Source organism: Giraffa tippelskirchi, chromosome 13 (assembly GCF_054371585.1).
Source record: "Giraffa tippelskirchi isolate mGirTip1 chromosome 13, T2T-mGirTip1v1.2.pri, whole genome shotgun sequence".
NCBI lineage: Eukaryota > Metazoa > Chordata > Mammalia > Artiodactyla > Giraffidae > Giraffa > Giraffa tippelskirchi.
Genome location: NC_137287.1, coordinates 28,184,796 through 28,211,806, shown reverse-complemented (window position 1 = coordinate 28,211,806; position 27,011 = coordinate 28,184,796). Strand labels below are relative to the sequence as shown.

Sequence of the window (27,011 nt, the reverse complement as noted above, 5' to 3'; positions counted from 1 at the left end):
GGACAATGCAGCCTGCACGGAGGTACACTGAGTGAGACCAGCAGCGAGGCCCAGGTGGGATGTCCCAGCCCAGCCTCAAGTCTCTCGTGTTCCCTGACCCCAGGAAGCTGGGCTCCAACGCTCATGTCCTGGACCAAGAGGGAAGCATGCTAACCCTCTGCTGACTTGGTCTCTTCCTGGGACAATGAGTTCCTCTAGGGCAGGGACCTGTCCCGTTTGCCAGTGTGGTCCCAGCATCAGCTCTGTGCTCAGCAGACAGAGGGCAAGCAAGCCTTAATTCAGTGAACAACCTCTAAGCCTCAGCCTTCTCGCCTGACCGAGATAAGGTAATGGGGTGAGTTCAGTAAGAGTATATATACTATGTGCTTGGCACGTAGTAAGTCCTCAGGAGGAAATGGGGATTAATGATTACCAGTCCTTTGCCTTAAGAGGGGTCTGACTTAGCCTCCCTTCCCTCAACCCTCCTCCAAGCCCTTATTGGAGAAACCATCTCGCGGGGGTGGGGGCGGGGGTTGGGAGGGTGTCCCCCAGCCCAGGTGAGCCCTGAGGCTCTCACCTTGCCTCTCCTTGAGCACGACCCCGCCAGACTTCTGGAGATGGAGCCCAACACGCCTTCACGAGGGAGAAGGGACACGAGCTGCAAGGCCAGTGGGTCAAAGTCCAGTGCAGAGGCTACGAGCCACCTCCCAGGGAGGTGGGGGCAGGGTAGGGGCGCAGCTGGGGCAGGAGAGGAGGGGGCTGTCTGTGTGGCTCACTTCCTCTGGCTGGGGTCCCTGGGAGCCCCCCCCCCCCCGCCCCACGGCATCAGGAGCGCCCACGGGGTTGGGTGCTGTGTTTTCCGAGTGTGACACCCGGCCGCCAACAGAGGACAGCAAATACATTTTTTATGATCCTGGGAGGCTCAGTCCAGTCACGTTTGCGTGAAGAGAGGCTGGGCGGCCAAAGGGTACAAGTCATGTCTCAGTTATGCGGATCCTCTTTGGGCAAAAGGGGACACTCGTGGGATGACCTGGGGGTTCTGGGAAAGGGGTGCAGCGCAGGGGCAGATTTGAGGAGGGGGCTGGGTTGTGAGAGAGGGTCCCCCATCCTGTTGGGACCTTCTGAAGTTTATGGAGCTGGAGTAGATTATGCCCGGCAAGAGAGGGGCGCAGTGTTAGCACCAGGGGCCAGATCTTAGCCAGGTGGAAAGGGTACTCTAATGCCCCACTCCTCAATTTCGAGACTATCTCCCAGAGCCTGGGACTCTGCAAGTATCAACAGGACTGTGGACTGGATGAGGGGAAGCACAACTTTAGGTTTGGGGTTGGTATTTTGGGGAGTTCTTGGGAACAGAGCATGTCCGTCCAATTTCAACCCTGGGGCTTCCGGGGGACTCCCAGGAGGGGGTTAGGAGGCCGCCAACGGGTGGGTGACCAGGTGTGGGGCCAGACTTGGTGCAGCCCCGACTCCTACCGTTGGTTCACGAGGGGTAGGGGAGTGAGAAGCAGCCGAGGAAGGGCTGAAAGCGCCGGCTGGCACTGGCCCTGAGTGTTCCCGAAAGTGGGGGCGGGGGGTGATCTGGGGGCGAGGTCTGAATCTTAAGCAGATGTATCCCCATTCAGACACTCCCGGTTGAGGGATCCCTGGAGCGCATTTGGGGGAACCCTATCCTCCCCCCCCTCCCCGGAGGGAGGCCCAGCCTAGGCTCCCTCCTCTGGGCCGCGGGGGTATTGGAAGTGGGGGATCTCCCATCTCCCCCGTTCCCCCTCAGTTTGGAGAACCCCAGCCTCTGCCCCCCCATAGGTCGGGGCTGACGTCGCCGCCGCATTTCGAGGAATGCCCCTATCCGCCGACTATATTTGGCGAGGGTTTCTAGGAAGGCCCCCCCTACTCCAGACCCGGCCCGCGCCCCAGCCCCCACCCCGGGCCGGCGGGCGCGCTAGGCTTCCAGGCTCTCGCCCTCTCTCCCGGGCCGGGCCGGGGAGGAGCGGCCCAGCCGCCTGGGCCGCCGCCGCTGCCGCCGCCTCCCCAGCGCGGCCAACCCCGGGCTGGCCCAGCCCCCGCCCCGGGCCGGCCATAGGGCGTGGGGGGGCGGGAGCGGAGGAGGGTGGGGGCCGGGCCGGGCCGGGCCGGGCTGGGGGGGGCGGGGGCGCGGCTTTGTGGCGGCAGCGGACCGTGGAGGCCGGGTGCAGCCCCGTCGGCTCCGCGCTCCCGGCAGAAAGGGCTTTTCTACGCCCCCCGCCCATCACTTGGATCTGGTCTGGGTAAGGAGGGGGGGATTTTTTTCTGGAAGTCCCCCCCACACCCGCGGTGAAGGATTTGAGGCTGGGCTCCAATCTAGGCGGAGGCTGCAGGGCCCGCGGGGCGCCCCCCGCCCCGCGCACGCCTCCCAGGAGCCCTGGAAGGCGCAACCCTGGGAGGCCCCCCTGCACCCCCAGAGGCGGCAGCGGCGGTGAGTCTCCCCCTTTTTTTATCCTGCATGGCACCCCTCCCCCGGGCCAGGGCAGGAGCCGCGGCAGGTGGGTGCCCAGGCCCCCGGGACGGAAGGGGGTGCGGGGCGGCTGCCTGGGGGGTGGGTGGCGATGCGAGAGGGGAGGTGGCGGCGGAGGAAGCGCGCGACTCTCTCGGGACGCAGCGCTAGACGCTCGTCTGGGAGGGGATCCGCCGCCGCTGCGCGCCCCCCGAGGCGGCGGGGCTGGGCTCCCCCCTCTCCCCACGCCCCTCCCTGGCTCCGGAGAGGGGCGTGTTAGGCGGGGAGGTGGAATGGGGGCGAGGCAGCACCCCTCACCGCCCTAATGCCGGGGCTCGGAAATTAACGAGGCGCTTTGGAAGCCTCCCACCCCGCCCCCACCCCGGAAAGCCCGTTTGGGAAACTGACTCGCGGCGTGACCCCGATATCGGTGCCACGCGGAGCGCAGGCCGCCCCGCTCGCCGGTCCACGCCCGCCGCACCGCGCCGCTCCACGTGCGCCCGGGGCCGCGCTGGCACGGGCAGAGGGGCCCGGCTCCAGCCTCGGGGGGTCGGGCCCCGGGGACGATCAGAGAAGCCGGGAGCATAGTCCCCAGAGAGTTAGCACCTCTCCGAAGTAAAGTTGGCCGCCCCCTCCCTCCGAGGAGCAGGCAGCCATGGCACTGTTGGCTGTATCTTTTGCTGGACAGGAGTTTAAAAAAAAAAAAAATCTAGGTTCCGGGGTGCGGATCCGGGTGGCAGGGCCCGAGACCACACCAAGTTGCTCTGGCAAGAGTTAGGAGAAGAAAAAGGAAAAGTCATTTTGATTTGGGGCGGGGGGGGGGGAGTGGCGTTTCTGGTTTCTCCTGCTTCCGAGCCCCACCGTGGGGAGCGTTGGAATGTGCCGCTAAGATCCTCTGAGGACACATCCATATTTATAATTTATTTTTAGGAGAAGTTGTGAAAAAGGGAGGGGGTTTAAAATGAGAAGAAAAGGTGTGTGTAGCCGGTGGCCTTTCCAGAACCCAGAGGCTAATTGAGCTATTAAGATGGAAATCACTTCCCCTAGTCTGGGCAAGTTGCAAATTTGACTTTAATAAGACAATTAAGGGCACAAACAACTAAACTTTAGCTGCATTTGGGAAGGAGTAGGGGGTGTGGGACCGCAGGAGGCACCCGGCACTCTTTTTGCGTTTCGCTGATGGACATTTTGGACGCTGAAAGTCTTCCTCGGAAGATGTCAGGCCCAGCTATGGGTCTGGGAGTAAGGGAGGGAAAAAGATACCCCATGGGGCAGGCAGAAAACGCCCTCCCCTTCCACCAAGCAGCCCTGGCTTTGGGGAGAGATAAACTGTTATCCCGTCATTCCTTCAGGAAAACCCAGTAATGATTCCTTTAATTATCCAGGATTCTCCAAAAATCTGCCTCAAAGGCAGCCTGCCCCACTTGCTGTGTGAGCTGTGGAGGGGGGACACCCTTCTGGAGAAAGGAGGCTTTGGAGGCTGTGGTCCCAGAATCGGGGTTTTGAGGGCGAGATGAGTTTATGTTTTATCCAACTGGCCCACAAAGTCCCGCTTTTGGGGTCATTCTAGACGGCGAGGGATTCGAACTCGGGCAGCCCCTGGAGGGAAAGGGCAGAGAACTAGTTGCACTGTGAAGGTTGTGGGGGGTGGAGAAAAGCTCTGCTGGGAGAAAAGGGGGGAGGTTTGCTACTTTTGGTAAAAGCGAAAGGCCGTGTCCAGATGATCATTTTTGTGTATGTGTATATATGTGTTCTGTTTGTTGAACCTGCTGTTTTCAAGGGCCTTTCTTTGGGAGGCCCAGAAGGGTATGAGAAGGTGAAAGTACCCCCCCCCACCCCGCCCCCTGCCAGTGGTTTAATGAGATGTTTCAGTAGACAGGATTTTAAGGGAATCAGTGATAATATGGGTCGTGTCAAACCATTTGACACCCTTGAAACCAAACATCGCTGAAATCGTGAATTGCAGTTACATTAGATGTGCCTGCTTGCCCCCACATGGAATCGCAATGTTTCTTTGCAATTCTGTTACCCTGGATCTTAGTTATTTTATAAGGAACTCTGGATAATGTGTTGTCAGGGAATTCTTTAAGGCAAGGGTGATGGGGGTACAAATGTCCCTCCCATTAACCTTATTAAGTTCTGTTAATTTACACACACACACATACACCCCTACCCTCCACTTGTAACCTATATAGATTTTCACATATCTTAAGTTTATTTATTTGCAAACCTGGATTTTAATCAGGTGTTCGCAGCATGGCATAGAAAAGGGAGCTGTACCTGAAAAACTTTTGAACACAAAGTCCCTGATAGAAAATTCGAGTTGAATAGAAATGGCACATAGACACACTGATGACATGTGCGCTCCCGGGGCCTTGGCAAAAACCAGTTCTTTACTTTTCAGAGTTCTTTCCCTTTGTTATGGGACACGATGAAACAGCACAATTTTCAGAAGTCCACAATCCCAGTGTGGCTGGGCGATGGGAAATTGTCACGTTGTGAATTGCTGAATCGTCACCCCCCATCGTAGTGCCAGAGAGCTGACTGTCAGGTCCTATTTGCTTTGCTAAATAAGGACATCTCACCAAATTAGCCTCTAATGATACTTCTACAAATAGGGTGTTTTACGTGAATTAACGAGGCCGGAACACCAAATGTCGCGCCAAGATACTGAGCTCTAATCGCAGCGATGAAGCTGCATGTTAAAATGACTGAATTGTTAAGTGTGGAAAATCAGAACTGAGTGCTGAATGTGAGCCGGGGGCTGCTTTAATTCGAGCATATGCAACAGGAAAGCCCCTGCTTACACTCAGCCCTCTGAAAGGGTGCATGTAATTATGAATACGTTAAGCAAACTCCCCCCCCCAAAACACACACACCTCCCTGCCCCAAGCCTGGAAACAGGCATAGTAGTATGGTGAAGAGATTATAAATCAGCACTTTGCAGTGAGAAGTGGTCATTAATTCGGCAAAGAATCACAGTTTCTTTTCATATTCTGACCACTGCCCTCCCCCCTACCCCAACCAATAAGAAAAAAAAAAAAAAGCTCAACGGTGGAACTGCTGAATACATTTCGGTGTTTCTCCTTTTGCTCCCCTGTGTGAAATTTCACTAATCAGATGTCATCCCACTGCCCACCCCCAAGTGGATTTCAAAAACACAAAAAATAGCAACTTTGAATTTCAGTCTTAGCAAGACACAAGCTATAGTGACTCCTCTAGGGGGAAAAATGTTTCAACAGAAAAGAATATAGAGTAGCTGGGGTGTGTGTGTGAAATATTTAGAAGAGGGGCTCCAATCAACCTCCTACTTCCTTAAAAATAAAACAGTGCCCTGACTCAAGCCAATGAAAGCTGGAAAAGTCCCTAAGGGAGCACTCTCTCTCTTTCTTGCTTCTCAGCCTCCCACCCCCTGAGATTAAGACCAGAAAGAAGAGTCTGGCCAGAGAAATTTACAGCTTCCTAATAGTAGACCAGCTCAGCCTCTTGCAATTGCGATTGTAGAGTAAACAGAGCTATTTTAGGCATGAGGATAGAAATGGGTCTGATGAAAAGAGAAGGCAAACTTGGTCCTTAGACTCACTTGCCAGAAAGGGCATCCTCAAAGAAATAATCCATTTTCTTTCTGGAGTTTTCTTTCTTGCTCAGCATCCCAAACTTGGGAAAATGCAAAGTCCTTTTTGCTTCTCATATGGGGAACAAGGTGAAAGTAAGCGCCCAAGAAAAACACCAATGCAAGCGCCATATAAAAACGATCACAGACTTTAGGCCTAGTCGTCTTGCAGGCTTTTCAGTCAAAAGGGTGCATGTAGAAGAGAGTTTGGAAGGAGTGGATCCAGGGTCCCAAATCCCCGCCCAAGTCCTCTTTCCCAGCTACCTCCATTGTAGGGGGCTGCGCAAATATTTACAAAGCTTTCAAGTTTCTAATTTTACATCATCTTAGTGACATAAAACATTTGAGTTGAAGGAACCCCAAAGCAAACCCCTTTCTCAGCGTCTCTGGAAAGGCTGCACCACTAGCATGAAAGGGGAGCACACCTAGAATATGAAAACTCATGCCCGTGTCCCAGGAAGGCCATTGGCGAAAGGCACTGGGAAGAGGGTGGCAAATTTAGCGTTTGCTGGAGGCTTGGGCCCAGGCGGGGAGGGGAGAGCTGGCTGCGCAGCGCGTTGTGAAAGTTTTCTGCGAGTCGTGCCGAAAACCAGACTCCCTGGTTGGAATAACCTGTGAGATCAGTGCCCGGGCCTGTTGGCATCTCTGCCCAAAACAGCCTGGACCGCCGCCAGCCCAGGCCTGAACGTGGCCTTGGAGCCACCACCGCAGCCCAAACAAGCCCCAGACAGGTGCTCAGAGGGGAGGGTCTCTCCTGCTGGGGCCCTGGGGGGGCGGGCGCAGGCAGCATTTCTTGGCTAGAAGGGCGGCGGCAGGTTGGTGGGGGGGCTTAGGCTCTTGAGAACAGCCTCCCCAGAGACTCTTTGGAGTTGACTGTCCCAGTTACCACGTGGCCTCTGCGGAGGGCAGAACCCAACTTTGCTCAGAGCAGGCTAGCAGGTTCCAGGCCGGAGAGCGCTGAGCGTTCTCTCCGCCCTCCCTTCGGGGCTGCGATCCTGCCATGATCCTGCCATTTGGGGTGGGCCGACGCGGGCATGGCACGGGGCCAGCCGAGAGCAGGGACACATCGAAGCTACCGTGCAAGCCAACCAGTGTGGGTGTGTTTTCGCCTGCCTTCTCCAGCCAGAGGCCGCCCCGTCCACCTGGGGTGCTGAGCCCTCTTGTTTCAATCCGAATACAGGAAAAACCCACACCAGGAGGGCAAGGCTGCAGCCTGAAAGTGGGGAGAAGGCTATGGCTGGTCATCCGAGGGCCAGGAGGGAGGGTCATGGGGGGTAGATGAGGGGCCCTGCATCTGAGCCAGCCCTCTGGGGGTCGGCAGAGAGAGAGAGCTGGGTGGGCCCTGTGGGATAAAACATGCAGCAAAGAAGCCTGCTCAGCCTTGGCACTGGGACGCCCCCCTTGGGGGGATGGTGCACCCCTCCCCAAGCCAGCCAATCCCACAGGCCTCCCATTTGGCCTCAGTAACCGGACTCCAGGCCACCAAAAGGCCCGTGGGTTCCTGACTGTATATCTTCAAATGGCATTAAAAGGTCCAGACCAGACACTTGTAGGCCAGGACATATTTAGCTTCAGGTTCACCCGGAGAATATTTTAGGTGCGGTTTGAAAGGCGAGATCTGGGCCCGGTTGCCGGCTGTCACATGGCAAGTGTAGGATCGCTCCCTCGCAGGCCTGGCCAGGTGGGTGCTGATGGCCATGGATGCCTGAGTCCTTGCCAGAGCGTCAGAGCCATGCGACAAGGTGCCAGGGAGCCAGCGAGCACCCGGGTCGTGGGTTCTGTGTCGGCAGGGCTTTTCGCCCCGTTTTTTGCGCTGATGGCGATAAGGCCACTTCCATTCACAGAACTCACAGAGGCTGTTTTCAGCCCCTTCTTCCCCGATGGCCCAGTGTGATATGCCAGCTTGCTGAGCGAGCAACCGCCTCCTCCTGTGTCAGCAGCAGTGGAGTGGTTAACCCTTTCAAGGCCGACAGGGTGCTGACTGGCTAGGGGGGAAGGCCCTGTCCCCAGAGACCCTTGGAGGTCACGCATCCCAGGGAGCCCCTGCCCTTGATTCCTTGAGTCGGTGACCTGGACCTTAGCTGTGGTTTTTCCCACTCTGGACCCATCGGTGATATCCATCAGGCTCCCCGACCTAAGCTCTCGCCCTTCACTTGTTCATACAGTCCTGGAAACCCCTGCTTGCTTATAGATATTTTCATCCGCGTTTCCAAGTTGATAACTTTCCACATCCCAAAGGAAGGAGGGATGGAAGGATCTGTGATTCACTCAGATTAGTAATGAGGATTGGGAATAGTCATTCCTGGTCTGGGGGAGATGGCCTCAGGCTCCCTAGAGTCACCTGATCTGAGGGACTGATACTTATCACCTGCCCTGGAATCCCAGATCCTGGTTTTCTGGACATGGAGGAGGTGCATCTGTTTGGAAACCGCTGTGTGGAGACCCATGTAGCCAATTCTTAGCCTTTAGGGAGCCTGGGTGGAGCCACCGCCGTGCACAGGGAAAGCGTCGGCTTGTCTCAAGTTTGCTCTAACTTTCTGCATTTTTTCCTTTTTAGTTTTGGCTCTTGGGGTTCCAAGAGCCCCGACTTCCTGCCCAGCTGGTTGGTTACCGCAGGGAAAATGAGGGACTTTTGGGGGCAGATGTGTTTGCATTCCACTATCATAATGCCCCTAAAAATCCTTATTGCTCTTGCAGTATTCCTCGGGGGTCCCTGGGCCAGCCGCGGCAGCTGAGTTTCTCCAGCAACTAAAAGAAGAGAGAAAGATGTCCCTCCCGCCCCCGCCCCAAACCCTCCTTTCTGGTCCCTGGGAGTGCTCCCCTCATGGCGCTCAGAACTGGTGGGTGATCACCACGGAAAATAAAAAAGATGCCATCCGCAGATGATTGCTAAACATGCTTTTTTGCCCTCCAAGGTCCGAATGTTGGAGATGAGGCTTGAGAAACGGGACAACTGCGGCTGCTGTCCGCGTCTGCTGTGGGGGTTCGTGGCGGAGGAGGTGGGGAAGAAACAAGTGTTACCTGTTTGACGAGGCTGGTTCACGTTTAGCCTGGGCCTTTCAGTGGGGCCTCTGGGCTCCTCACCTTGGCAGAAGCCCTGGACAGTCGTGACTGGCTCACCGGCTTCCCACTTTCCCACTCTCTGCCTCGGTTTCCTTCCCTGGCAAGGGAGGGACCACCACCCCCCTGCTCCAGCCTGAAAGGGTCCTCACTTGTACCTGCCGTATTATTGTGAGTTCAAGTGACAGAGAGGCTCAGGAGGCGCTGGGAAAGTGGGGACAAGCATTACACGTGGAAGCTGTCTGTGCTGATACTAATACCCGCCTCGCAGGCAGAGACAGCTCAGACAGGAGCAGGACTGCGCTCCAACATCAGAACAGGTTTCTGCAATCATGGAATCAGGCAGCCCCAGCTCTGCAACTCTTGCAGCGTGTCACCCCCTAAACAGGTGACTCAACCTCTCTGGGCCTCCATTGCCTCTCATAGGAAACCCACATTTTGGGATAGAAGTTTCTCAAGTCTGATAGGCACAGGATTTTAAGTGGTTCCTGGCTAGAGATGTAAAGTATTCGAATAGGTATTTCTTTTGTACAGCGGATTTTTCCTGTGGCAAGCGGTTGGCTTTCAGTTTAGGGTTCTGGGGAGAAGGGCTTTTTTTTACATCAATTTCTTGCCTGGAGAATCCCATGGACAGAGGAGCCTGGTGGGCTACAGTCCATGGGGTCGCAAAGAGTCGGACACGACTGAGCGACCAAGCACAGCACAGCATGTAAGATAAAGAGGGTGAGTTGCTTGCAAGGAAACGTTCAAGCAAAGGAAAGTATGGGTGGCAGGATGGGGCAGGACTCAAGATGATCCTTTGTAAAGTTTCATGTGCTTTTTCTTTTGATCCTGGCTTGTGGGATCTTAGTTCCCGGATTAGGGATTGAACCTGGGCTCTCGGCAGTGAGCGCTCGGAGTCCTAACCACTGGGCAACCAGGGACGTCCCCATAGTCCACTTCTTCAGAATTCTCATTTGTCTTAGGGATCTTCTGCACCCGTGGAGCTGGTATGCCACTTCCAACCTGTGGCAGGCTCCACGTGTGACAACCTGGGTGCCACGAGTCCCTCCACCCCCCACCCCCCTGCCAACTCCTGCCCTGAGTGCCAACACCAGTGAGACGCCTGGGCTGTCTGCCCCCACGCCCACCCATAGCTCTGATTGGTCTCTTATTTTAGGATCCTGCTACCCCAGTGCCCTCTTTCCTGGCCAGGGCACCTCTCTGAGCCTCAGTTTTCTCTGTGAAATGGGGAGAATAATTACCACCCCCCCTTCCCCACCAGAGCAGTGTGAAGATCCAGAACTCAGTTGGGCAGCTCTGGTGGCTCACAAACAGGGCACAGCTCAGAAGGTGGTGGGCACCAGTGACCCTGGGATGGGCAGGGGCACAGCGGCACCCTTGGCCTGGAGAGGCACTCTTTGGACAGGCTGGTGCCCGGCCTGGCCATCTTCTCCCCACCCACCCCCTGGGATGGGGAAACAGCGGGCACTGGGTCCCAGCCAGCAGGGGCGGGTCCGGTTTCACTTTCTGCTGTGTCATGGGGTGGGGGGTGGCATCGAGGCCCGGCTGGCCATCTGAGGCGGACACTGAGAGGCTGGCAGACAGCTGGGGCCCTTCTGCCTGCCGGGCTGGGGGCTGGGCCCCAGGGATCCCCTTTGAACGCCTCTTACCCACCCCTGCCCCCGCCTTGCGCAGTGGGAGAACCCCAAGTGAGAAAAGCCAGCAGGGTGTGAGATGGTTCTTCTAGCCACAAGATTTCCCCCAACCCAGACACGTTCTTCAGCCCACAGTCTTGAGGTTCCCGGAACTGCAGCTATTGATTCTGGGTCAGAGTGCTCTGGCTGGACACCTGCTTCCTGCTGCCTCCGCTGGTGCATGCCTCCTGAGAGCCTACTGTGTGCTTGGCACAGTCCCCGGCGCCAGGGATGCCACAGGAAGCAAGACCGCGCCTGCCCTCCTAGGGCTCCCGGTTGAGTGGCACAGCAAAATCAAAAGAGCAAGTCAAGAGAGAAAGAATCCCACGCGATGGAGACAGTTCCACATGGTCCGCTTCATGTTAGCATCTGGGGGAAGGGGCGTGTGTACATGTGTGTGTGTGTGCACGTGTACGTGTCAGGGATGTGACAACTCCTGGAACACATAGGTCAGTTGAGAACACAGACCTGGGGGCCAGGTGTCCCCAGTTTGAATCTGGATTTTTCCACTGACGGGTGTGAAACCTGAGGCAAATTCCTTCTCCTCTTGGGGCCTCAATTTCTCCCGTCTCTATCATGGTACCTACAGAGGAGGGCTGCATTGAGGATGAAATGAATATCCATAAAGAACTAAAGACGGTGCCTGGCATTGACCGTCTGCTGTCTAAGTCTCAGCCACTGTCTACCAGCTAAGCATCATAAATATGCCCTGTTCTCACCGATGACGTGAGGCCGTCACCACAGGCTGAGAGCAGCAGTGATGCTGTTGAGCCCACCATCCCGCACTCAGAGCTTTACCCGCCTCCTCTCTCTAGCAGCACCAGCTTCAGGTAGGCCTCAACATCTCTTTGTTCCGATGAGGAAATGAAGGCTCAGGCAGGTGAAAAGATGTGTCCAAGTGGACCCAGCTTAAAAGCAGTTTGACCCTGGGTGTGGAGTCGGCTTTATAGTGTGGGCTGGCCCTGCTGGTTCTACTCTTGTCATCCTGAAATTCTGAATAATTTTGGGAACAAGGGGTTCACGTTTTCATTTTGCAAATTACAAAGCCAGTCTTGCCCGGATCTGACTTCCTCCAGAGCCAGCCCTCTTAATGCCTACCATCAATCTCTCATAGATGGATGGTCCAGAATAGTTTTCCAGTTCATCATTAAAGTATTTAGTGTGGGACTGAAATCCTGGGGAGCAGACAGGGCTTACTAGAGGGCCAAATTGCCCTAGTGTTCATTTGGTTGTCTGTTGCCCCCATTAGAAGGAAGGCGGGGCAGCTGCCAAGGGCAAGGGGTGAATCGTTCATTGCTGTATCCCCAGGGCCTGGCATGTATTAGCTGCTCAGTTAATAATTGTGAAATGAAGCAGATGAATGGCAAGCCCCTGGATCTCCTTAACTAAGACAGATTTAAATGACACTTCCAAGAAAGCAGGTCAAAGTGGTGGCCACCCTCCCCTGGCTACTGGACAATCCCCTGAAGGGTGTGGAGGCAAAGGTCTCTTCCCTCCCCAGGCGGCAAACCTGAATGCCAATACCCTGTAGCAGATGACTGTTTAAACAGGTTCTGGGACTTCCCTGGTGGTCCAGTAGTTAAGACTCCATGCTCCCACTGCAGGTGGGTTCCATCCTTGGTTCAAGAATTAAGATCCCACATGCCATGCGGTATGGCCAAAAAAAACCCAAAACAGGCTCTGGTGGGGACCTCAGAGGCAACACAACTGATTAAAGGAAACACAGGCCTGGATTCCTGAGCACCAGTTATTGGAGAAGATGCCGTCTCAGCCAAAAGAATATTTTAATTCTGGGCAGGTTCAAGTCCCAGCCAAGGATCGGGGGGTACAGTTTCCTGGACTGCTAAATGAGAGTTTGGATTTGAGGGGTTCAAGGTCCTCTTTTCCTCTGAAATTAGAGTTTTTCTACATTCTTACAGTTCCAAATTTGCTCCCTTAAAAAAAAAAAATTTAGTTTTACTAACAAGCAAAGAATCATCTGAAAATCCTTTAAGAGATTTACAACAATAATTAATGTGTTTTTGGCAAGCTGTTTTCACAGGCTCGATCTCTATTGCTTCAGATAATCGGCATATGAAGTAGGAGTTACTGGTCTCATTTCTAAATAACATCATAACTGCCAACATATACTGAGTGTTTTATATGAGCCAAACACTTTACATGTATGAAGTCTTGTTGCACGAGCAACATATCAGGAGGCACTGTTACTGCCTCTGGCTTCCTGATGAAGCAACGAGCTTGGCGAGAGGAACTGACTTGTCCAAGGTTGCACACCCAGTGTGTGATGAGCCAGAGTTCAAGCCAGAACCTTCCAGATCAGAGGTCAGCAAACCTTTTTTAGAAAGGGCCAGATACTAAATGTTTTAGACCTTACAGGTCATACTGTCCCTTGTCACAGCTACTCTGCTGTAACAAGAAAACAGTGCCAGAAATATTAAGTAAATGAGTGGTCCTGGCTGCGTGTTCCAATAAAACTTTATTTACAAAATCAGGAAGTGGGGTAATTTTGGCCCCCCGGGCTATGTAGTTCACCCTCCATGTTCCAGACCCCAATACCTGCCTTCCAGTTAGGAAGCACCTGGCCCTGGCCACGTTCTTCCTCACCGTCTCTCCCTACCTGTGAGGTGACTCAGTCACGTCTCAGAACAGAGTCCGCTGGGGCTTGGGAGAGGGTCAGTTGGCCCCTCTTTCCTTGGGATTATGAAGCTCTTGGAATTTACAACTATTAGGACTTGTTAGTGACTGCCATGATCGGTCACCACGGGGACTTTAAAACTGTAATTTTAATAGCTGTTAAGTGAGTAACTTAAAGAGGAAAGTGTTAAAAGAGTTTTAGGAAAATACCTCAATGGGGCACATTGGCTATGGAAGGAACTTCTCTTTGGAGAAGGCATTTCTCTGGAGTTGGTGAGAATGGCAACGGGAGGGAAAATGTCTTAAGGCAGAAGAAGGGAACGAGAAGGGGAGATGGGAAGAGTGTCCGTGCATGCGTGTGTGCGCAGAGAGAGGGTGGAGGAGAGGTTTCCCAAAGGCAGGATGCTGGAGCCCATGGATTCCTGACAGAAGAAGGGGTGGAGAGACATGACTTTTTCCCCCAACAGCTTTATTGAGATAGAATTCATTTACCACATAATTCAACCATTTCAAATAGGACACCCCCCCAAATGGTTTTGAGTATATTCACAGAGTTGTGTGACAGTCATCACAATCAATTTTAAAACATTTTCATCACTTCAAAAAGAAAAACCTGTCTCCTTTACCAGTCCACTACTCCCACCAAATCTTCTAACCCTCTCCCCCAACCCCCACTCCTAAACAATCGCTAATCTCCTCTTTGTCTCTATAGATTTGCCTGTTCTGGATCTTTCATACAAATGAAATACATATTTCGTACGGAATGTGACCCTTTGTGACTGGCTTCTTTCACTCAGCATTATGTTCTCAAGGTTCGTCCATGCTGCAGCCCATATCAGAACTTAACTCTTTTTCATGGCGGAATAACACCAACATGGCACTTAGACTAACAGAACTTTGTCATGAAGGGGAATGCAACGTGACTGAGAAGGAAGCGGCACGGGGGGCAGGCATCCCTGAGGAGAGAACAGATAAGGACCTGGCAGCTCCTCCTGTTCTCTGTGGGATGTTCAATGAATGCGTGAATGTCCATTCAATTTCTTAAGCTGTTGTTTAGTCATTGAGTCACAAAGAGTCGGACACGACTGAGTGACTAACGCTTAAGTCACTCAGTCCTGTCTGACTCTTGTGATCCCCATGGACTGTAGCCCGCCAGGCTCCTCTGTCCATGGGATTTCCCAGGCAAGAACACTGGAGTGGGTTGCCATTTCCTTCTCCACGGGATCTTCCCAATCCAGGGACTGAACCTGCATCTCCTCTATTAGCAGGCAGATTCTTTATCACTGAGCCACCAAGGAGGCCCAATTATTTGAGTACTTACTATATTACTATAAATTATAAATTTTGGGGGCTCCAAAATCACTGCAGATGATAACTGCAGCCATGAAATTAAAAGACACTTGCTTCTTGGAAGAAAAGCGATGACCAACCTAGATAACATATTAGAAAGCAGAGACATCACTTTGCCAATAAAAGTCCGTCTAGTCAAAGCTATGGTTTTCCCAGTAGTTATGTATGGGTGTGAGAGTTGGACTATAAAGAAAAATCTGCACTGAAGAATTGATGCTTTTGAACTGTGGTGTTGGAGAAGACTCTTCAGAGTCCCTTGGACTGCAAGGGGATCCAACCAGTCAATCCTAAAGGAAATCAGTCCTGAATATTCATTGGAAGGACTGATGCTGAAGCTGAAATGCTGATACTTTAGCCACCTGATGTGAAGAACTGACTCATTAGAAAAGACCCTGATGCTGGGAAAAATTGAAGGCAGGAGAAGGGGACGACAGAGGATGAGATGGTTGGATGGCATCACCGACTCGATGGACATGAGATTGAGCAAGCTGTGGCAGTTGGTGACAGACAAGGAAGCCTGGTGTGCTGCAGTCCATGGGGTCACAAAGAGTTGGACACGACTGACTGAACTGAACTGTAAATTAAGAAGCTAAGTATGGGGCATGAGCTGTAACCAACAAGACAGACACAGTTCCTACTTAGGGACAGGAGAGGAAATCATAAACCAAAGAGGAAGAAAACATTTTACATGTGATTAAAATAATATAGCAACAATGGCAGGAAACAATTACACCACCAGGTCCGAGTAAATCCTTGCAAATATGGGGTTTACAGACAGCATATCTTAATGCAAAGCCCAACTCAGGATTGTGGCAATCTTCCCCTCAGAGTGACTATGGAAGCAGCACAGCCAGGAGAAGGCTCTGGAAGAGGTAGGTGGCTCTGTGTTTTTGGGGTTTTTTTTTCCCGCCAGCACTTTCTACCCCTCCGAGTAAAAGACACTATGCCCAGTGGGAATATGGCCAAAGATGGCTGCTTACAACACTCAAGCCTCACCTACAGCAATAGGTCACGGTATAGACACGTGACTCAGTATGAAAAATCATAGCACCCCACTTCTGAGCTGGGCTGCAGTGCTTGGGCCACCTGTGGTCACGTGACCTAAGCAGGGCCAAGGCAGGATTGTTTTAAGTAGAGCTGGGGAGAGGATTACTTTTCCCACCCACTCACCAGCATCCAGAGCTACTAGTGACTGCGAAGACTGAGGCCAACGTGGAGAGAGGGAGAAACAAGGGGTGGGATGGGGGTTTGGGGAGGAGACAGACTGGCGCTGCGTTCTGTCCCTGGATCCAAGAGTGACTCAGCCTCTCTCGTCCTTTGGCATGGTTACCCGAGTAATGAATTCCCCCATCATACCTCAATCAGATCAGCTCTGGTTTCTGTATGCACCAGAGCATCCCAATTCAGGACTTGGGAACTGTTTGTTCCTTCGCATGGACTGTGTGAAACTAAGTGGGGTAGGTTATCCTCAGAACTCCTCCTTCCCTAGATTTGCCTTGCTGTGTTTGGGAATGAGCGATTCCCCCAGGCCCCTCTCCATCTCTGCCCACACCACCACCCCCCTTCCAATTAATTTACCACTGAATCAGAGCTCAACATTTATTCTTGGACTTCAAGTCCCAACCTCTTTTTGCTTGCTTGCATCTCCCTGACCTCATTCCCAACACACATCCACTTCTCCTCACCCTGCTCTCCACCAAGGACAGAGCCTGTAGCTTGTCCTGGCCTCTGCTCCAACGCCCACCACATTAATGGAATGATTTACTTATGCATGTTCTCCCTATGAGTGGTGACCTTGAGCCTGGAGACCCAGGTCTCACTCATCTTTGCACCCCAGCTGCTGGCGTGCAGCAGGCAGGCAGCAAGTGCGCAAGGCAGGGAAAGGAGAAGGGGAGAGGGGATTGCTCCTTCCTACTGATTCAGGTCAACCAGTGGGTCAAGTTCTATACTTGTTTCCTCTGCCAGATACTGTTGCGTCAGGTGGACACACAGCTCATGTCCTTATCTCCTTTAGGCCTCTCCTCCAACGTCAGTTCTCTGATGTCCTGTACTGCAGTTCCCAGTAAACTGCATTCTCCCAGTCCCTATCTTGATCCCTACCTTTCTCTGTGCTTTCTTGTTCCCTTCCACCACCACTGGTCTTTCTTCATGCTCTATTTACTTTCTCTCACTGAAACGTCAGCTCCAGGTGGGCAGCTATCTTTGATTTGTTCTCTGCTGTGTCCTCAGCACCTAGTAGATGCTCACTAATCACCTGTGGCATGAATTCAGCAAAACCACTCTTACCAAATTTGTTTCTCCCTATGCACTTCATATGGTCCAGGTGTGGTCATGTGGCCTAAGCAGGGCCAATCCAGGATTGATTTCAGTGGAGCTGCTGAGAAGATTGCTTTTCCCACCCACTCTCCCAGCATCCAGAGCTCCCTGTGACGGGTGCACTGCATTCCACATGTTGATATGGAGAAGGAAATGGCAACCCACTCCACTATTCTTGCCTAGAGAATCCCAATGGACAGAGGAACCTGGCAGGCTACAGTCCATGAAATCGCAAAGAGTCAGACACAACTTATTGACTAAGCAGCAAAAATACCCTTCATGCATTTTACAGGTGCTATGAGTGTCAGGTGATGTGTTAGGTTCCTAGGGCAGCCGTAACAAATTATTACAAACTGAGTGGCTTAATACAACAAAAATCTATTATTTCAACGTTCTGCAGGCTAGAAGTCCAAACTTGGCAGGGCTACACTCCTCCCAGGTGCTCCAGAGGAAAATCCATTCCTTGCTTCTTCCAGCTTCTGGTGGCTCCAGTATTCCTTGGCATGTGGCCGCATCACTCTAATCTCTGCCTCTGTCTTCCTGTGTTCTTCCCTGTGTGCCCATCTCTGCTTCTCTCATAAAAGGATGCTTGTAATTGCATTTAGTGCCCATCTGAATAATTCAGGGTAAATTCCACCTCAAGACCCTTAACTTAACCACAGCTTTTCCATATAAGGAAATCTGTGAAGGCTCTGGGAGAGAAGTGGACATACCTTTTCTTGCTCTAGGAGTCACCATTCAGCCCTCTATATTATTTGCTTAAAGACCAGAAAAGCAAAGATTTCCCACCACTACTCCATTGGCCTGACAGATATGTGATGAAAAGAGTATTATCATCATATTACCTTGCTCCCATCAGAGCGTGGAAATGATTTTTAAAATGCCATTTTCTGTGTTTTTAATTATCCCAATTTTCAAAAATAATACCATGCATATGGTAAGAAAAACAGTACAGAAACATGGGAGATACAGGAGCCCCTTTGCAATTTTCCTCTTAACTCCAGTTTCACTTTTTAAATGTAATCACCATATGCAGTCTGCATAATCTTCATAAATTTTCTAAGCATATTCGAGAGCATACACTCTTTTGGCTTCTAACATTAAGAACAGTGGCCGGGGGCTGGGACGGTTTATATCCTGAAGGCACGACAGCCCTCTGACCCACCAGAAGCTTTCTAATGACTTCTAGCGATGCACCACACTTAACCTGTCCCCTACTGTCAGCACTTCAGTTAACTCCAGGATTTTAACGTTATATATACTCTCTGGTATCTGTCCAGCTATACTCCATCGGGTACACTACTAGACGTGGGATTTCCAGGTCAATGTGTACATTTTAAATTTCTACAGCTATTTCACAGTGCCATTCACCAAGGTGGTGAAATTCACATGCCCATCAACAATGCACAGGTGAGGTTCTGTGTTGCCAACACCCTTGCCCATCCTGGCAAGACAGCCACATGTCAGATCTCAAACTCAGGTAAGTGGACTTTCCATGTGGGCCTGGTGGGGTGGACACAGCCAGCAAGGTTGTCCCTGTAGCTGTCGGAGGCAGAGCTGCTCAGAGCTCTCGTTTAGGTTTTATAAACAAAAGAGCTTGGGGAGGTGAGCCAGAACCATGCAGTGAGACGCATTGTGCAACTCAGTATTTATTTCTTTAGCACAGTTAGAACTTAAATATGGTCAAAACATATTCTCCTTTTAATTTACACAAACAAATATGTTCCTGGGCTGACACCTCCGGTGCCAAGTTTCTAGGGGAAACGAAATTCTACTGTGAGATGAGAAACCACCAGAGAGGAGCTGAGGGTGGAAAAGCCATCACCGTTTGCTTCGCACGTCCAAGCTGGGCTTCTCAGGGGGGTCTTTCAGAACTGGGCTGCTGCCTCTTGGTCTCTTTCTGTCTTTGTTGCAGATAAACCTGCCAGTAATTTCAGCAGATGAAACGTGGAACATGTAAAGGCCAAATGATGGAAAACACTCCGGTTTTAATAAAAGGAGGTCTGCTCGGCTGGGACTCCTCTGTCCTGCTAGTCAGGAGATGCAAAGATTTATCCAGAGAGGGGCTGATGAATTGAAGAAACAGAAATGAGGCCAATGTGAGTTGCCTTTCAAGAGCTGTGCTAATATAAAACCAGGCAACTTGAATTTGTTCCAAGAGGGGATTAAAGCAACATGTTATTTTGAGTGATTGCTTAATTTATTGAGCTGTGGCTAGATCGGTAATGAAATACAGCCCTTGCAACTGATAACCTCTCGCTGTAATTGAACTTCTACAATTAAGAAATATTTTCTGAGAGTTTCTCTGGAACAGCTCAGAATTTTTAGTCTCGGTAGTCGGGTACTTTTGAGCACTCATTTTCCAGGCAAGTTTTCCTTTCTTTCTTTAAGGAGTGACAGGCTGATGTTAATAAGGAAAATAAGCAGCATTTTATTGAATGTCTTGTGTATACCAGGCACTTAATATACATTATCTCTAATCCTGACCACAGCCCAAGGAAGTCATTCTTATTTGTCCCTGTTTTATAGAGATGAGGCTCCTAGATGTTAAGTGATTTCTCAGAGTGGTGGTGTCCAAGATGATAGCTACTAGTCACTTGTGGCTATGTCTGTGTAAATTAGTTTAAAATGTTTTAATCTAAGATTTCACTGCTTAGGTTGCACTAATAAGCCATACAGGGCTAATGGCCACCACCTTGGATGGTGCAGATATAGACCATTTCGATTACTGCAGAAAGTTCCATTGCTCAGTGCCATTTCAGAGGTTTCCTAGGTAGAGACGGGCAGTGCTAGGTTTCAATCTCAAGTTAATGGGCTTTGAAGGCAGCACCTACCATAGCCCTTGTTTCCTTCTCTTCCTTTGGCTGAGAAGGAAGGACTAGAGCTGCTGCTGCTGCTGCTGCTGCTGCTAAGTCGCTTCAGTCGTGTCCGACTCTGTGCGACCCCATAGACAGCAGCTCACCAGGCTCCCCCATCCCTGGGATTCTCCAGGCAAGAGCACTGGAGTGGGTTGCCATTTCCTTCTCCAGTGCATGAAAGAGAAAAGTGAAAGTGAAGTCGCTCAGTCGTGTCCGACTCTTAGCGACCCCATGGACTGTAGCCTACCAGGCTCCTCCGTCCATGGGATTTTCCAGGCAAGAGGACTGGAGTGGGGTGCCATTGCCTTCTCCGAGGACTAGAGCAGTGATTCTAAACCCCGGCTGCACATTAAAATTACCTGGACTATTATATAATCTCCTATCTGGCCATTTTAATGACTATACTCCAGATAAGCAAAATAGCTCTAAGACTAAACTATTTCCTTTATCAATGTTTTATTATCTATTAACATAACTATAATGACTTTCTAAAATTTTGGTGAATTGAACATTAAAAAAAAAAAAAATTACCTGGACTGGAACTTCCCTGGTAGTCCAGGAGAGCATGGATCTGCCCTCTCGATGCAGGGGGCGGGGTGGAGGGAGGCACTGGGTTCAACTCCTGGTCAGGGAACCAGATCCCACATGCCACAACTAAGACCTGGCACAGCCACATAAATACAATTACCTGGGCTGCTTTTTAAAAAAAAACAGTGTTAGGGTCCCAGCCCCAGAGATTCTGACTTAATTGTGATTGAGAGGGGTTTTTATAATTCCTCATGTGACTCAAATGTGCTTTGTGGATTAAGAGCAATCAGATGCGCGGATCCACACACAGGATGGTGAAAGGAGCCCGTTCATTTGCCACAAGAATGTGATCCCTTGTGGACCACGACATGGGCTTCTCTCAGAGCCACTTCTAAACCTCATCAGAAACCTCAGGCTCATTTCTGAGGGGAAGACTTAAGGCACTTAAGGCACATGCTTCCTGCTTGATGGGAGACCCAGTGGGGAGCTCTGCTTTTAGAAATAGGCTTTGTCGCGTGGTCATGCAAGAAAAGAGATGCGGATGTAAGATCACAGAGATCAAGTGAAAACCCTGGAGTCCCCAGAACGGATGGGAAGTATTGGTATTACAAAATGATACGTGGGTATTACATTTTGCCTTACAAAATAAAGCATGTGTTTCCTACCCCTGTCCACTGAAAAGGTTAGAAGTAATGGGCAATTCAGAAACAGTGAGCACTCAAGCACCCACATTGTGGTCTCTAAACCCCATTTCTAAGTAGAAGTGCTCTGTGGAGATAGGGCTGACTCCAGGTCTGAGGCAGGAAACGTGCAGGCTGAGCGTGAACAGCTTGTCATCCATGTGGCTCAGAAACTGTCACCGACTTAAGGGGACTTGTCAGAAAGGAGTCAGGAAGACAATATGAAGAGATTCCCACTGGCCAAAGATGGGACATTTTGAGCATTGATAAGTATAATAACTGCAGTGGATGAAAATGGGTTATGTATGTCCAAACCTATAAGTTCACAATGATACTGAGAAAAACAGGAAAACATAAAACTCATTTGCCATCTTTGGAGGATGTTGGGACCGACTTTTTTTTTTTTTTTAATCTCAGTTCCCAGACCAGGGATTGAATCCAGGCCATGGCAGTGAAAGCCTGGAATCCCAACCACTAGGCCACCCGAGAACTCCCTGGGACCAGCTTCTTATTTTGAAAACTGTCAAATAAAGAGGAAAGAGTCAAGCATGTATCCTTTCTGGTATGAGCCATACTTTATAGGAACCAAATGGCTGATTAGGAGAGGTTTCTTTATAGATGTATTCTAGCTAACAAAAACAGAAGAATAGAATTAGTAAGCCACCATTTTCAACCTCTAATGGATCTAGACGGCGGACATCAATGGTTGCTAACATCATGAAGAGGGACAACCACAAATTATGTGCCTTGAAATAGAAATAGGAAGCATCCACTGGGAAGCAGTCATACAAACACACAAAAAAACAAACAGGAATCTAAGTGGACTTCTAGATCTAACTACTGATTTATAAGAACCATAGTGCAGAGAGGAGCAGTTATCAATATAATACCAGCAGAGGGATGCAATAAGCAAAACCCAGACTGGGACACACTGCAGAACAACCAACTCAGTTTCCTCAACAAATAAATTGCAAGAGAAGAAAAAGAGAGGGGAGGAGAATCTGTGGCTGCAGATCCAGAAAGGGGTAAGAGGCGTATGAACCAATCACAATGTATGAACCATATATCAATCTTGATGTTAGCCAGCTGTAAAGAAGATAGTTAATGAGACAACCAGAAAATTGTGAACAGTGGATATTTTCTGATTATTAAAGCATTATTGTTAGTTTTAGTAGGGATGATGGCAGTAAAGAAAAAAAATCCTTATTTTTGGAGTCATAAAATATTTGCAGAGGATATCTGGAATTTGCTTGTAAGTATCTAGGATGAGGAAGGAGGGGAAGGGAGGTTATAGATGGAGCAAGGTTGGCTGAGAGTTGGTAATTATTGAAGCTGGGTGATGTATAGCTAGGGTTTATGGTACCATGTACTTGTGTGCACTTGTGTAATTTGTTTGACCTGCCTACCCATTGCTGGCATCTCTGAGGCAAGCCTGGGTAGCAGGTTTGTGATACATCTCAGTGCACGCATGTGTGCACACCCTCTTCTGTCTCCATAGCAACTAGCGAGGTGAGAAAGCAGCATCCAAAAGGTTCCTGTCCACACAAGGATCGAGCCAGGCTGCTGGTGTTATGCTCGGCCCATCACAGCTGCTCCCTTTGGAGAATTCCTAGTCAGATCTTCACAGCCCTACTCCCTTCACCAGATTTGCCTCCTGCACTCCTTTGCCATCACTCACGCCTTCCCTATGCACCCCCTGTGGAAGCAGAGGCCAATAAATGGAGAGAACAAGACCCTACATCAGTTCCAGGCTCAGTTCTTGACTTCTCCACTTAATGGCAGGACTTTTCACCTCCCCAAGCCTCAATTTTCTCACCAGTAAAATGGGCATGATACAACCTCAATGAACTCAACAAATCTTTATTATGGAGAGACAGTGGCAAAAAGGACCTCATCTCCACCTAATGGAACTAGACACCTGAAGGAGAAAGGCAATCAAGAGTATGTACTGTGATAGAGCTATGACCAAAATACACACCATCCTAAAAAGCAGAGACATCACTCTGCGGACAAAGGTCTGTATAGTCGAATCTATGGTTTTTCCAGTAGTCACGTATGGATTTGAGAGTTGGACCATAAAGAAGGCAGAGCACCGAAGAATTGATGCTTTCAAACTGTGGTGTTGAGGAAGACTCTTGAGAGTCCCTTGGACAGCAAGGAGATGAAACCAGTCAATTCCAAAGGAAATAAGTCCCTGAATATTCATTGGAAGAACTGATGCTGAAGCTCCAGTACTTGGGCCACCTGATATAAAGAGCTGACCCATTGGAAAAGACCCTGATGCTGGGAAAGGTTGAGGGCAGGAGGAGAAGGGGACGACAGAGGACGCGATGGTTGGATGGCATCACTGACTCGATGGACATGAGTTTGAGCAAACTCCCGGAGATGGTGAAGGACAGGGAAGCCTGGCGTGCTGCGGTTCATGGGGTCGTGAAGAGTCAGATATGACTTAGCAACCGAACAACAACAAGGAACTTCCCTGATGGTCCAGTGGTTAATACTCTGTGCTCCCAATGCAGGGGGGCTGGTCAGGGAACTAGATCCCACATACTGCAACTGAAAATTCGCATGCCACATTGAAAATCCCAAGTGCTGCAACTAAGACCCGGAGCAGCCAAAAAAAAAAGAATATGTACTGTGATAAAGTACATGTTTAAAAAATTTTTTTTGAAAACTGGCAGTCACTAGTTAGGAAATACCATAACTCATTTTTTTTTGACCCTGCAGCTTGTGGGATCTTAGTTCCCCAATGAGGGATCGAACTCGGGGCCCTGGCAATGAGAGCACCAAGTCCTAATCACTGGGACCACCAGGGAATTCCCATAACTCTTAATCATAATGTCATAGTTCTTAATCATACTTTTTGTTAATCAAGATATCCACACTTTGCAACTTGAGAGTATCCAGCTATGCCAGACCCATAGAATATTTTTACTTAACTGAGTCCTCATATTTCCACAAAGTAAGTACTATTCTTCCAACTATTTTATGGAGGAGGTGAGACACTTGCCCGGGGCTGCACTATGGGTGGAGAAGGCAATGGCACCCCACTCCAGTACTCTTGCCTGGAGAATCCCAGGGACGGGGCAGCCTGGTGGGCTGCCGTCTATGGGGTCGCACAGAGTCGGACACGACTAAAGCGACTTAGCAGCAGCAGCAGCACTATGGGTACATGGCCCTGCCTTCTTTGCTCAGCCCTCTGCATTGATTCGGCTCTGAAATGCAGCAGCAGGGCCAGGAAACCAGAACTTCCAGGAGATGAAAAGCTCACCAGGTCAAACTCTATTTTGCAGTTGAGGAAACAGTGGCCCAGAGAGGCCAAGTAACTTATTCCAAGCCACACAGCAAATTGGCCGCTTAACCTGGGTCCAAGCTGCTTGGGGAAGTCCCACATGCTAAGAGAGGCTGCTTCCTGCCCCATTTCAGCCTGTCCTAGGGTGGGGTGACCAGTCATCTCGGGGTTTCCCAGGACTGGGAACTTTAGGTGCTTAAATCAAGAAAGTCCTGAGCCAACTGGGATGAGTCAGTCACTCTGTCTCAGAGCGAGGAGTCTAAAGGGATGTTTTCTAGGACATGAGAGCCAGCGCCAAGTCCCCACAGAAGTACTGGGGTTTCATGCCTTATATAATTAACTGATTATTAATATCTAGGCTCCCCCACCCCAGCCAGACTCCCCACCCACAGGAGGCAGGGACCAGTATGTAATGTTCACTTCTGTTTTACAGCCCCTGATTCAACGGTGACACATGAATGATGCTCAGTAAACAGTCATCAAATGGACCAACCAACAAGGCTATCATCACCTCTGACTACGCCTCCATCTGAAATTGCAGAAACCCTCTATAGCCACCGTGACCTCCAGTTCCCATTTCAGACAGGCTGACATCCACAATGTCACATGATAGAAGGTGACTCCAGAGAGACTGACTACAAGGCTCCTGGAGGGAGCTATGGCAGACAAGAGTGGGTGTGGTTTTTCTTTAATTATTGTACCTGTTTTGTCTGTTCTTTCTTGGCTCTGTTCACATCCCCACCCTAGCGCCAGTGCAGGAAAAAAAAAAAAAAAGAACAAAAACAAAACATTGCAGAGTTTGAGACAAGATAGCTGGCAGATTCCCTCTCTGCTTGTAATTAATGCTGAAAATGACTTGCCTTGGACACAAAGGTAATAATAAAGTCAGGGAGTCTGATTATTTGGCTACTAATTTCCTTCTAGGTTTTTTTTTCCCCCTTCTCCTTTCCTTAAATTAATTCCAGAGTTCCTCCAGATTTCTCGTTGCTAAGCTATAAAGTTCCAGGTTTCCCAGCGCCCATGCTGATTGGCAGGGAGGTTCCAGGCAGCTCCAATCAGAGGCAGGTTGCTGAAAGGAGCATCCACATTGCAGCTTGCCCCGGGGTACTGGAATTTTTTCCCTGATGTTATGAACCATCAAAGTCTTTCTCTAACCGTGCAAAACCTGTTCTCTTGATCTTGTCTGCCTCTCTCTTGGTGTGCAGGCTACTGGGGGCACACCAGAAGTCCTGGAATATCCCCCTGGTCCTGGAGGAATAGAGTCTCTGGGTTGCCAGGTTTAGGGTCAGTGAAAGAAATGCCCAGGGCCTGTTCATGGCTGACCAGAGCTGACCGCGTGGTGTCCTGCCATGGGCTGGGGGCTGCCTCAGACCTCGCCTGCCTGACCTCTCTCGTGCCATCTCTTAAGCTTGGTGAAAGGCTCAAGGGGGTTGAGGGAGAGTAGATGCCACTGCACGTAGGGTTGTTCGGGGAGTAGAGACTGCATTTGTAAAGATGTTAAAACAGGTAGATGGGGACTTCCCTGGTGGTCCAGTGGTTAAGAATCTGCCTTGCAATGCAGGGGGTACAGGTTCAATCTCTGGTCAGGGAACTAAGATCTCACATGCCGTGGGGCAACTAATTCCACGTGCTGCAACCACAGAGCCCGGGCACCACAACTAGTGAGCCCGTGCGCCACAGCGGAAGACCAGACGCAGCCAAATAAATAAATAAAAACAGGTAGATGGTAAGGGCACCTGGGATGACCATTCTGGTGTTTCACCTCCAGAATACTGATCCAAGCAGCCACCGTGAATGAAGTTCCTACTGTGCGCCAGAGACTTTTATTTTTTAGAACCACTTTATTGAGGTATGGTTGACATACAAAAAGCTGTCTACATTTAATGTATACAACTTGAGTTTGGAGATAAGTATACACCCGTGGGACATAGAGAACAGAGTGGTGGTTGCCAAGGGGGAAGTGTGGGGGAGAGATGGAGTGGGAGGTTGGGGTTAGCAGAGGTAAGCTTTTATATAGAGAATGGATAAACAACAAAGTCCTACTGAATAGCACAGGGAACTATATTCAATATCCTATGATCAGCCACAATAGAAAAGAATATTAAAAAAGAATAGATATGTATAACGGAACCACTTTGCTGCACAGCAGTAATTAACACAGCATTATAAATCAACTGTGTGTGCTAGGTGACTTCAGTCGTGTCCAACTCTTCGCGAAACCAGGTCTCCTGCATTGCAGGCAGATTTTTTACTGTTTGAGCCACCAGGGAAGCTCCAGTTCTCCTATACACACTCTCATATACATTCCTGCCCCCTCCTCCAAATACAGCTCCCCTTGGCATTCAGAGGATTTGGCTCAGAATGCCAGTCTGGTCATAAAGCCTTGCTGGGAGAGTCTGCGTTTATTGATCTGATGGCACATTTATCTCTGGGGAGGTTTTGAGAGTCATAAAACCCCTTGGTCCTACCTGACTTCCAGGCAAAAAGTCAGCAAGGCCAGATCTGGGGAAGGAGGACACAGTCGCGTGCATCCTTAGCCACTCGGTCGTTTATTT

At 50.4% G+C, this 27,011-nt stretch overlaps 2 long non-coding RNA genes across 3 annotated transcripts; one reads left to right on the top strand and one right to left on the bottom strand.

Moving 5' to 3' along the window:
- Window positions 1–2,140: 2,140 nt before the first annotated feature.
- On the top strand, window positions 2,141–25,369 carry LOC145532068 (uncharacterized). Of its 2 annotated transcripts, XR_014072961.1 has the most exons (7): window positions 2,141–2,243; window positions 14,145–15,654; window positions 19,014–19,197; window positions 21,582–21,714; window positions 22,140–22,189; window positions 22,663–24,126; window positions 24,890–25,369. It is a non-coding gene; the product is annotated as an uncharacterized LOC145532068 (long non-coding RNA). The 2 variants fall into 2 exon arrangements; XR_014072960.1 differs by lacking the exons at window positions 21,582–21,714; window positions 22,140–22,189; window positions 22,663–24,126 and adding an exon at window positions 18,449–18,578.
- On the bottom strand, window positions 18,731–25,452 carry LOC145532069 (uncharacterized). Its single transcript, XR_014072962.1, has 2 exons — window positions 25,158–25,452; window positions 18,731–19,164 (listed from the first exon to the last, which is right to left on the bottom strand). It is a non-coding gene; the product is annotated as an uncharacterized LOC145532069 (long non-coding RNA).
- Window positions 25,453–27,011: the final 1,559 nt, after the last annotated feature.